The sequence below is a fragment of the Cyprinus carpio genome, chromosome A4, assembly GCF_018340385.1.
Source record: "Cyprinus carpio isolate SPL01 chromosome A4, ASM1834038v1, whole genome shotgun sequence".
Classification (NCBI taxonomy): domain Eukaryota; kingdom Metazoa; phylum Chordata; class Actinopteri; order Cypriniformes; family Cyprinidae; genus Cyprinus; species Cyprinus carpio.
This window is the reverse complement of record NC_056575.1, coordinates 2,544,438-2,556,038: the sequence shown is the minus strand read 5'-3', so window position 1 is coordinate 2,556,038 and position 11,601 is coordinate 2,544,438.

Genomic DNA, 11,601 nt, shown 5'->3' with positions numbered 1-11,601 from the left:
CGTTCCAGTTACGTATTGCTATGACTCCCAGATGTTTTAATAAAGCCCGCTCTGTTTCTGTCTTTTACACTTTCTCGACTTCGTTCCCCCTTGTGATTTCTTAAAAACAAAGCATCACTAACTCGTCCACAAATGCTGTTTTTTCATTTTAAAAGCCATTTACCTTAATAAATGGTGTATATGTACTGTAATCTGTTTGCGTCTCTCATTGGTTTTGCCTTGCCAACCACCCTATATTGTATAATTTCCCACAGTGTTATCGGTTCACCTTGTGTTTCCATATGAGAAATGTTGCTCAACTGTGGGAACAGGAGCTTCACATGTGTTATGTGGACACTGTCTCTCTACCTTTGAGCTGTCTATCTCTCTCTCTCTCTCTGTCTCAAAGTCAAAGAAGTTGAAGTTTGCAGACTTTGAAAGACTTAAATTACTTTTGTGTGTTTGTGATTTTTTATTATTGTATTTATAAAATTTTAGTAAAAGAAGTATAGATGCAAATCTCACAAAAGCATGTCATCACAAAATACTAAATTAATAAACAAAATTTTAATAAATAAATAAAACATAATTAATAAATGAAACATATTTTCCACAACAAAAATTAAACCTCTTTTTTTAGGATATTTTGCATTGACACATTTTTCCTCACATATTCTCATTACCATAATGCATATATATTTTTGTATAATTAATATGACAGTAGTGCAATATTTTATTTTTTTACTGCATTACATAGCGCTGAAACAAATAAAAAACTGCAGTGCCATGTTTTTTTTTTTTTTGATTACAATAATGCAAGTTTGCTGGAAAATGTGCTGAAACTAATGTCACAATATTAAAATGTTTTAGACTAAAAATGTCATTATTTATAACTATAAAAAAATTAGAAAAGTTTTTAAATATTAAAGAGGATTACAAATATTTAAAAAATATAAAAAATATTAAAAAATATTAAAACATTTAAAAATGTACTAAATATTAATAAAAAAGAATAAGTATTACTTTTTTACATATTGTTAATATATCAGTTAGTCTTTATTTATTATATATATTTTATTACATTATAAAAATACTGCAATACCATGTTTTTTGCATCTTTGTAATGCAAGAGTAAAATAGTACCATTTTTTTTTAATAATTATAAAAGATTATTCACTTGGTTTGTTTGTTTAGTGAAACCAAAAACATTTCAGTCACATCAATCATTATATTGCTGTATTATAAACACTTTTTTTAAAGATTTATTTTTTTCTGTTTAGTTTTGTCTAATTAAACCAGTATTACTGGTTAAAAAAAACAACATCATTCAATGAGGACATTTTTTAAGCCCGTTTTGTTCCAAGTTAGCCTCTAATGCAACCCATAACTGTAATATTGTTCATTTTTTCTTTTCTTTTCTTTTTACTTTTAAAATACTGGTTCATTTTTCACAAAACAATATCTCAATCCCACATCGTAATATTGTTCCATTAAACTGAGCGTTTGGGCTCCAGAAGGCCGGACAGACATTGGACGCGTTCCAGGCTTCCTTTCTGTTTTTTGTAATTTCTCATGGTCTGCAACAAGTGGAAGGTGTTGTTAGCAGCAGCTTGTAAACGAGCTCCCCGTGTGGAATGTGCTGATCAGTTTGTTTCCACTGGATTCTCCAGGAGGAATGGATTCAGGCAGTGACTAATAATAAAAAAAAGGAGGGGAGACTTTTCAGTCTGATTGCCTTTATTTGACCTACATGCTAAATTCACTCCTGTTGTCTGGATAGTGTGGCTTCTTGTGGCGTCTTGTGTTTTCATGCAGTGTGGATGTTTCTGCCAAACACGTGTGTTTAGGAAAGACAGCAATCATATCTCTTCACTATCTTGGGAACTTCCAGAATTTCTTTGTGGCATGAATCCAGAGATGAGTGTTGAACCAGCGAGACGACACACTTCCCAGTAACCCATCTGTTTTGGCCTCTGTCATATCATCATATACCGGATTTGGCTTGGGAAGAGTCTCTCACTTCCATTTTTCCCCGGTTACTCATTTCCTACTCCAAATATTTGAGTTTTACTTGATGTATACATGTTCTTTAACCATGTTGGACTTGGATTGAGGATTGGTAGGATAGTGAAAGTACCCCAAACCACACACACACAAACGCTTACATGCTGAACCACATCCATTAATACAAAAAAAAGACTCGCTTGTTCACAAAGGCACTTTTGTGTTGGCGTACTATTAAGAGTTTTTTGTTACCCAAAAAGAAAGGAGAACACCTGCCGGGTTTGAAGATTAACCACAGGCGAGACGAAACATTCTCTGGATGGTTTATCCACATTAAACCTGTTTTATCTGAATGGTAACATTAAGGGTTTTAGTCCTTCCCACTCATACAAATCCTGCGCTCAAGCATTTATTGGAAAAGTATCAGTGTATTTTAATTAGTGGTACTTTCTTAGGATTTAAACACAACTTCAGGTAAAGCCTGGCTCCAGACGTGAATGAGTCCTCAAATCATGTTATGGTGTTGAATTAAGAAAAAAAAAAATCCTGTAACTTTGAATGGTCTCAATTATCATAGACACATAATACAATACAAAAATACAAAAATTATATTTTGCATTAATTAAATGTCCATTCCAGAACACCATTAAGATATTTTGCATTATGATGTAAGTTTTAAACACAATTGTATATGGTTATACTAAACTGTAACTTTGAAAGCTAGTGTACCGACACGCATACTTCACACTATCTATCTATATATATATATATATATAAAATTTATTTATTGTGCTGCATGAAAAAGTATGCATTATGCATAAGCATTTCGAGCTATAGAAGTATGCTTCGTCACATGACTTCTCCAACATTCTTAATTCTAACAAGTGACATCCATTTAGCATTTCAAAAATAATAACTTGAATAGAGTTAACTTGAAAGATTGTCACTAATGTGAGGTCAAACCAAATGCATTGCATTGCATTATAGGGATACAAAGATATTCCATGCAAATGGATGTTTGCATGCTATATGTAATAATATTCAGTAATATTATCAATTTAACTGCACTGACCGTTTCTCAATATGCGTCCTTTAGCAAACTTGCATCCTTGTGTTCTAACTCTACCGTCATCATTAACCGTCGAAGTTAAGTTCAAGTACTCAAGAAAATGCAAGTACAGAGGACGATGTGAAAGTGCCCGGATGTGTTCTTGATATCGAGGATGCATCGAATCGAACCGTTAGAAATCCCAAAAGACTACGGCGGACGATGTACGAAAGCCTGTAAGCTCGCAAGTCTGTGAATACGCAACAGCTCGTGAAAGGAAACATTTTTGTTTTGTTTTGCATCATTTGCATAAGGCAGTGATAAAGACCTGGAAAAAAAGCATGCATACTTTTTATTGATATATTTTTTTAGCATTGATAATTTTATTACATTTATATTTTTTACATTGACAAAATATAGCTAACATTAAATATACATGCCTAAGCCTACTAATTTTTACAAATATATAGGGTAAATAATAATTTAATGGTAAAGAATAATATAAATACTATGAAAGTATTGTCTATAATAATCTGAAATAAAGGTAGCCTGGCAAGACCGGTCTCCACGAGAACACAAGAATTGAGAAACAGCCACTGAAGACTCTGGAAGACAAACAAAATTGAACTGGAATCGGGGTTTGAATAACAATACTTCTGTCTTCTGTAGTGCTGCTTTATATCTGAAATTAAATTTGGTTCAAACTGATTAATTTTACAACATTGATGACAGTTATTGACTGAACTAGAAACAACTACATTGGAGCTGAATAATCGACACCATCTTCCATAGAGGTTCTTCTACAGCTGAAATGTAATTTGTTTCATAATTGGATGAATTTTTGGTAAACATTGACAAAGTTATTGAGCTGAATACTACTTCTTATGTATTGAACTTATGTAGAGCTGAAAGTGAAAAACACATAATTGATGAATTTACAACATTGACACTATTAAACTGAATGGAATCAGCACTGAACAAAATGAGGCTAAATTGCGCATTTTTATGTCGACTTTCTTGTACCAGATGTTCTTTGTGTCTAAAATTGAATGTGTTTCATAATTGATTAATGCACATTTAATGCATTTAATGTACATGCATTAACAGTTATTTTCCTGCTTTAAAACATTTTTTAAAGCACAATATAAATAAATGTAACTTTATAAATATAAGTATACATATTATATGCTGCAGAGGTGGTCAAATCAGTATATTTTTTGGTTGTAGGCTTTGTTTCCAAATGCTACTTCCAAATATCCTGCGCTCTCTCTCTCTCTCTCTCTCTCTCTCTCTCTCTCTCCTCCTCTTCCCCCTTGTTTTTCCCCTTTCCTTTGTCTTTTTTCCTTCTTTTTCTCCTCCCCCTTTCGGGGCGATCAGGTCATCCGAACACATGGGCGGCCGCCAGTGTCCTATAGGATTGACTGATGGCTGCTCTCTCTGATCAAGCCCTCCTGGGATATTTAACTTTCAGCACGTCTCTCAAGCTCCACTTCATCTTGTGTAAAGGTGACATAACTCTGAACGTCGTCTATCTGGACAGAAAGTCTCTGTTCCTTCTGTTTTGTCAACTTGGTTCAACCAACGGTTTGATATTATTAGCATATTAGTACTGTAATTGTAAAAACACTTTACTGCTGCATACTGTGCACTACATATACAGACAAGTTGGAAAGAAGTGAATGCTTTTATTCAGCAATTATGCATCAAATTGATCAGAACTGACACTAAAGACATTTAGAATGTTACAAAAGATTTCTATTTCAAATAAATGCTGTTCTTAAATGCTGCATCGCGGTTTCCACAAAATATGAAGCAGTTCAACTGTTTTTAACATCGAAAATAATCAGAAATGTTTCATGTGCAGCAAATCATCATGATTGAATGATTTCTGAAGGATCATATGACACTGAAGATCTGAAAGTAATGATGCTGAAAAAATCAGCTTTACATCCACATGGAATAAATTACATTTTATAATAAATTTAAATTGAAAACCGGTATTTTAAATTGTAATAAAAATGTATTTAATTTAATTTAATTTAACTGTATTTTTGATAACATAAATGCAGCCGTTGGTGAGCAGAAGTGTGGGATGGTTTGTTTTCTGCAACAGAATAAAAGAATAAAAAAATCCAACTGCGACTTTTTATCTCACAATTCTGAGTTTATCTCACATTAAGAAGACAAAAAAAGACGTGTTGAGGAGAAAAGTCCTGATTGGTGAGATAAGAATGTGTCAATCAATCTTATGTATTTTTTTATTCATACACATGAAACCTTCTTTTTCACACACACACACACCAGCACCAACACACACACTTAGATAATATAGATATATATTTATTATATAATTAATAAATCTTAACTGACCCCAAATTTTTGAGTGTATGTTTATTAAAACATTGTGTATTTTGATAGACACTTCAAACTGTAGTTTGCTATCTTGTCGATGATTAATTCTGCAAGCAGTGTCCAATTTTCATCAGTTATTTTATATTTTTAATTCAAATTTGTGATTAAAAGTCTTAACTTTTTGAAAGTCTTGAACAAGTATGATCCCAGAAGATTGTTTAAAATCATACAATGAGCCGAGCAATGAGTTGAGTCCTTTGGATTGTCAGGAATACATTATTCCAGGTAGCGTTCTGCATGCCTCCATGTTGCGGCAAACATACTGCAAAAATAGTATGAGTAATATGGTAGAATGCATTACAAGGTCCCTGAATCACTTTTGGCCGTTCTCTGTGACTGAATGAGATGCTGTTTTTTTCAATTCTCAGATAAATGTGAACCGCTCTCTCCCTCATGAAATTATTTCTCCATGAATTTATGCTTTTCCGTGATCTGTTGGGCTAGCGCTCGTATTGCTTTTCATGCTTGGCCAGTGATGCTCAGTGTAGAGTTGACGCGGTGTTAGATAGATGCATATATTTATCTGTAAAGTTAAATAAACACAACAGCACATTCCAGCACGGAGCAGGAAACTACAACAAGAGGGTATCGTCCTTTATAAAACAGTACAGAAAGGCCTGACTCGTAACAACGAGCGGCCTAAGGGTGTAATAAATTTCCAGCGAATTTTCATTTTGGGTGGAACCTTTGTTTCCTTTAACAAACAGAACCTTATTGTAAAATTGTGTCAAAAAAAAGTATGCGAGCATGCTTGGTTTATCAGGTACCTTTTAATGGCGAGGTGATCAATCAGCTTGTTTAATGGAGGAAGCAAAAGTACTAGGAATTGTGATCCTGATCAGGGTTACTAGTTACACTCCAACCAACCTTCCCAGCAGCTCCTGCCGTGTCCTGCACCTTTTAGCAAATTGCACACACACACATATTTAACAGGCATCATAAATTATATATAACATTCAATATCAGATAAGAATTCAATAGCGTGCAGAGTGTGATCATGTGATAAATAAACACGTGTCTTTAAATGTTTGAGATCGGCTAATGGATTTGGCTATTAACCACCGAGATTATGATAATGAGTGTAGTTCTGTGTAGTAAATGATTACTCCAGACAAACGTCATGCTTCTGAAGCGAGTTCCTGAAAGTGACTTCTCGTGTGTTCTGATTCAAAAAGGATGGAAGCGTGTGACATCATGTAATCTTATGTACTCTCCCTCGTGAATCATGTCAGTTCGTGGAGCTGAGGGTGACCACTCGCTAGTGTTGCATTTTCACAAAATCGTCTCTTAAAAAGCCACACAAAAGAGGACAAATGAATGGGTCTCGATACCTTCGTCCCTGTTGTCCAACATCTGTTGTTAAGGTTGAACTGCACCTCCACTGCCCGAGGGAAACCACAGGTCTCTTTAAACATTATATAGTTCATGAAAATGGAAAACAGCTTAGATCACAGAGCATTGAAGTAGGTGTGTAATGCTCTTTAAAATCAGTGGTGCTCCAAAACAATCAAAGACTGTGTGCATCTGATATGTTGGACCAAAAGATAATAGTTTTTTAAAACCCTATGGTTAGTCTCACTCATGCCATTTCAGTGCAGTTAATATTTCTGTGGAAATAAAACTTCATGCAGGCTTTTTCAATACAATGTTCATAGTTCATGTCCCTGTCATGCTCCAAAAAGAACTAAAAATAAAATATTAGTACATGTGCCTGTCATGCTCCAAAAAGGACTAAAATCAAAAATTAAATTAAATTAAATTAAATTAAATTAAATTAAATTAAATTAAATTAAATTAAATTAAATTAAATTAAATACTAGAAATGTTAGTTATGGATGAACCTAATATAATATTTTTGATAATAGGTTAAATTAAAAATGTAAATGTCTAGAAAGTAAATTTAGGCATCACAATATTATAATGTGTACTCTGCAAAATGTATATTAATTCTGAGATCTGCTTACATGGTCATTAAATTATTAGTAAATTATATATATGAAGGTTTTTGGGTTCAAAGAAAAGTATTATCATGGTAAGATAATGTACTATGTGAATATTCCAGTCAAAGTGATGGTTAAAAAGAATCTTGTCAAATCAAGCAAGTAACTGATATAACGCATCAATATACTAATGTACAAAAGTCCACTACGATGAAAAAAAACAAAAAATGAAACTTTTTTCAGCAAGGAAGCATTAAATTGATCAAAATTGCATAGTAAGAAAAAAAATTAATAAATGTTTCTGAACTTTAATATTCATCACAAGAATCCTGAAAATGTTTCCGCAAAAATATTAAGCAACTGTTCAGCTTTTGTGACAACTGAAGACAATATGCCTGAAAATTCACTTTGCATCGACACAGAAAAAAATGTACATTCAAATAGATGCAGATTAGAAACCAGTCTATTTTTAAGTTGTAATAAGAATTTCACAACACTTACAGCTTTTTATTGTATTTATGATCAAATGATCTTACCGACCCCAAACTTTTAAATGATATATTGTGCATACACGTCATGAATCTATCAGAACAGTCCTTTTCCTCCTCATGCAAAGCCTTTCATATGACCTCAAGGCTACTTTCATGGTGCATTTATTGTGCTTTTTTCATTTTATGCAGCTCAACACTAACTGTTTAATGTACATGCAGATTCTTGATTGGAATGATGTGTGTGTGAATAAATCATGAAGATTGTCTTTGGGTGAAAAACACCAGCAATATAAGCGTGACGCCGTGACCCCCCGTGAAGTCCAGTGTACGCTGCAGTCACACCGACTGCTTTCTTGCCCTTTCTCTGATGCTGTGTTATTCTTTTTTTTTATTATTATTTCGGGCCGTAGATGTGCGAAACGTGTTCGGTCCTTTTAGAGGCCTGAGGCGTTTCACTCAGAGCTGTGAAGTCCAGCTCCCCGACGTGTCAGATCACAGGGCCAGACAGCAGAAAGCAGCTGCTCTCGCAATGCTAAAAGACCGGATCTCCCACAAGAGCTGAGTGCTACCGGGTTAACCGTCCTCAAGTCCAGTGCGCTTTCATGTCCGACATGAAGAAACTCATCACTCTCCTAGAGTGCTTTTTAATTGATCCTGAGAATGAAAGAGAGTTTTAAACTCATGCATGTTTTTTAGTGGGTTTTAGTGCCGGCTGGCTTAATCATGTCCAGTGATTGCCAAGCTCTGGAGGACGTTTTCATTAACGATTGATGATTCATTACAAACATAAACAAACTTTTGACCATCTTTTGTACAAAAAAGACAGGCCACTTATCCCACCGACCCTCACTTAAGACACGTTTTAGAATGGGAGTCACATCGTAGCACTTAATGGTTAGTGCGCATGCTTAGACACATGAGAGAGAGAGCAAAACACAGAACTCATTAGAACCATTGCTAATACTCATAGATGTTTGGACTGTTGTTTTCTCACCAAAATGATGTCACTTCCTGGAGGGTGATGTCATTAAGGAAGTGGCTTTTGTTAGTTAGGGTTTATTTTAAAAAGTTTAACAGGCTGGAAAGTGTTACTGATGTACAATTTGTAGAAAGAATGGGTTAAAATGAAGAAATATGAAACTGTGTAACATAAATCGCATCTTTTTCATCAAAATTAGTAAATTGCACTTGGTGACAGTTAAATATCATTCTCATTATTAAGTTGCTTATTAGCATGCCTATTATTAACATATTGGCTGTTTATTAGAACTTATAAAGTACATATTCTTCATGACCATAATTGCAAAAAGTTTATATGTCATAAAACCAACTTATTTTCTCACATTTCTTAGAAAAAAATAAATAAATTCTATGAATTGTGACTTTTAAATATAAATTGCAAGATATAAACTCAGAATTGCAAGAAACAAACGTGAAATTCTGAGGGGGAAAAATAATATAAACTCAGTTATGGGGGAAAAAAAGGAGTCAAAATTAGGAGAAAAGGTTGCAATATCTTTATTTTTATTTTTTATTCCATGGCTGAAACAAAACAAAAACAAAAGTGAGATATAAACCTAGAATTGTAAGGAAATTTTTGCTATTCTGTTTATATCTTGCGATTTTTCTCCAAAAAGTCCAAATTGTGAGATAAAATGTCACAATTGCCTTTTTTCTTTTTAATTCTGTGACAGAAACAGGCTTCCATACATAAATGATGAAGACATGAAAATGTATTGCGTAGAAATGACGCTCCTCTCTGCCTTTATTCTCAATAAAAATAAAAAACATGTTTTATTCGGATATCATTATACAGTACGTCCTTCAGTTCCTCCTCCTTCCCTTCCTGGTCTGTGGTTCTCAGGTGGAGGTTTTGACGCTCTCTCAATCCTCCTCCCTACCACTTCCTGTTGGGCCTGAGTTTGATTTACATCTGCACATGGCATAACATTACAGTTCCTGTGCTCCCAAAGGACACGATTGTACACTTCATCACCACGTCTGGCAGCGGCACACAGACTAACCCTGTTTGAACTGCGTCTTTCCTACATTTAGCACAATCAGTGCCGGCTAATTCAGCATCGTCTGCGTCACTGCCAGCGCTCTAATGATGTGAAGCGCTACTGTATGTGAGCGTGGTGTTTATCTGTACTATCAGCTCAGTCTCTCTAGCTCTCTTTTACACACTTCCCTCTCTTTCTCTCTCTCACCTTCTTCTCTTGAAGAGATTTAAGGACAGTGTTGCTCACTGAGTGACGCAAAGCACAAGAGAATGAATCTCGTCAAACCTGTCAAAAATGTAAAGGTCATATTTAGTTTCATTTAGCCTTTTGATTTCATCTTAGTTTAGAAAATGAAGCCTTTTTTAAAACTATGATTTTTGAGACAGAATTGTCATTAAAATGTTCCCAATATATTTATGTGATGGTATATTTTAGTATATTATAGTATTTATTATTTTGATGTATATTATAGTATTTTTTTTCTATGTAAAATACTGAATGACAATGAGAATAATCACTAAAATAACTACAAATGGGAATTATTACCAGTGTTATTTTAATATCATTTATATACTATAATAATATTTATTAATATTTAGAATTTATTTCTATGCTTTTGGTTTTCATCTATATATTGTTTTGTGTTGCCATTTTTTTATTGTTTTTTATTTCTAATTCAATTTTCATTAAAACTGACCACGTTCCCCATATATTTATATTAGTTTTATGTAAATATACACTGTATTACAATATTGAGAATCATTACTTTAAAAATTAATTATTACAGGTGTTAATTTTAGTATTGATACACTAAAATAATATTTATTAATATTTTGAATTAGCTTTTTTCATGCTTTGAGTTTGTCTTTTAATTTTTTTTTTTAACTTTTGCTTTTTTAATTAATTATTTTTTCCATTTCCATTTATCTTTTTTATTTATGTTTTAATTTCAGTAAACATATTTCAGCTAGTTGGCATGGCATCATTTGTAATTTTTCTTACCTTTTCTTACATTTCTAACCTTTTAAAATTCTTATGTTTTTCATCTGATATTTATATTTTATTTAATTTCAGCCTTCTTTCAATTAGTAAAAATTATTTTAAGAGCATGTCAGTTAACAATAACAACACTGATTATAAGAAGAAAAAAAAGCTTGTAATATCTATATATATATATTGCTATAATTATGAGATTATGCTTTAGGGTCAAATAATGTCAGCAAAAAATGTCATAGTCTCAAAGCCGTCTTCACTTTCTTCATGCAAAATGAAAATTGTCTTTGATTTTGGAGTGCAATTTTTGTTTTAGGGTTGAAATATGACCTGGACATTTGCTATTTCTATGTTACTTGAAGGTAGACGTCCTAAAAAAATGGTATTTGAAGTCTCAAATGTTAGAATAGAGTGTTATAATGACGGTGGGACAGGAAGTGGATTGGACGATGGGCTACAGCTGGAGAGGAATATTCAGGGGTGGAACGCAACGACAGGACAGTCACTAACCACAAAATCCAATACCCCCTCTGTCCACGGCTAACATGCAACATTCCAACCCTCAATCCGCATGAGCGTCAAACGCAGGCGTTTAGTGTTGTGTGTGTCGGGCCCTGGGGAAGCGCTGACCTCACACGAGCCGCGTCTGCACCGTATGCATCCGGCTGGCATGAAGATTTAGGGTTTCTGAAAGTTACAAGCTCCGAGGAGGTTCCTGTTTTTGACATTTT